The following is a 1,723-nucleotide window of genomic DNA, read 5'->3' on the forward strand; positions in this document are numbered from 1 at the left end:
TAGGAAAGTGGAGAGGAGAGTATGATCGAAATACATTTTATGAAACTCTCAAAGAATTAATTTAAAAAATTGAGAAAAAAATGAGGAAGAAATAAAGCAGAATATGGGAGTCCCATGTGAGCATGGAAAGAAAACATTAACCAATAGGCCAGCAATGCTCCAGACAGGGAAGAAATTGATAGCAAAGTGTAGACAGAACATACTTTGATCTCTGAACATGATGTCGAAAACACACTAATTTGATTTATATCTTTATTCTCCCAAACAAATAAGATGTAGATGAGCAAAACACAAAAAACATAGTAACTTGGAAAAATCTTTATAACTATCAGTTTTAAAACTAAGGCATTAATCCAGATTCATTAGCTTCTGGATTCTATACTTACTACCCATTCTACATTTCTTTATACTGCAGGAAGTTAATTCAAACTGCATGCCATTTATAGGATCAAGACTGTATTTGTTAGTAGAGTCCCAAGGACAGAATCCAAATGGTGAGAATGTGGTACCAAAAGTCAAGTCATCCTACTAAATTATTTAAAGCAAAATTGGCAATTCACTAACTTGAGGTTTTTATCCCACATGATAGTGATAGTATAACTCCAGAATAGAGCAGTCAGCTAGATAGACAATTATAATAAACATCAACATTCAAAAAAATCCTATATTATATTCATTACATGAATTGTCACAAAATAAAAGCATTATTCATATCCTGTAATAGACTCTTTTAATCTTGTGTCTTCAATCTAACCTCAACTAATTTGGTAGAACTCACTTAAGGACTAAATATAATCCACTAAATTTTCCTATCGTATGACTTTAAAAAAACTCAGTTATAAACTGAGATGAACAAAACTCATGTTTTGATTTAAAACACGAAGATTGGGGAATAAAGAGATGGCAAATGGTTAAGAATGCTTGCTGGTCTTTCATAGGACCTTGGTTTGGCTCCTAGCACCCACATTATGCAGCCCACAACCACCTGTAACACCAGCTCCAGGACATCTGATGCCCTCTTCTGTACTTCATAGGCATCCACAAACAAATTGCATTCTCTCTTTCATATCTCATATACACACAACTATATAAAGAAAATAATATTTAATCTTAAAAACTGCATATTGCTAAATACTTAAATACATGTAAATGCATACATACATAATTTATAATCTTTATACAAATGATAGAACCATCTCAATATATTCCTCTCTATCTTATAATACAAATGTGGTTTATTTTAATTCAGTAGTGAATAACTCAGTGTAATATGTATATAGTTCTATTGATATTGTTCAAAGTTTGTTAAGTGGAAGCACTTATATTTTATTTTAAATAGACTAGCCAACTAATGATGACATATCTACATCTCAACATAAATAAACTGCTGGAATATAAACCAGCATACTCTATGTTGAATCTCCACAGTTGCTACATGAAAATAACAACCAAAGGATTCCACCAATTTCTATGTCTAAATAAGTACATGTTATATGTTGATTTACATATTCTATATACATTTCTTATCCGTTTGATACAGTCACTGTGATAAGCTTTTCACAACCAGCCAAAGTCTTATAATAGCACCTTACTCCATGATGAATCACACTGTAGGGAGAGGTCTCATATTGCTATAATACTAAGTAACTTAGTAGCAGAAACTGTGTAACAGCAAAGATATCAAAACATAAAAGCATGGTCCCTTCATCCGGGGATATATATA

The sequence above is a fragment of the Nannospalax galili genome, unplaced genomic scaffold (assembly GCF_000622305.1).
Source record: "Nannospalax galili isolate Female #2095 unplaced genomic scaffold, S.galili_v1.0 scaffold227, whole genome shotgun sequence".
Classification (NCBI taxonomy): Eukaryota; Metazoa; Chordata; class Mammalia; order Rodentia; family Spalacidae; genus Nannospalax; species Nannospalax galili.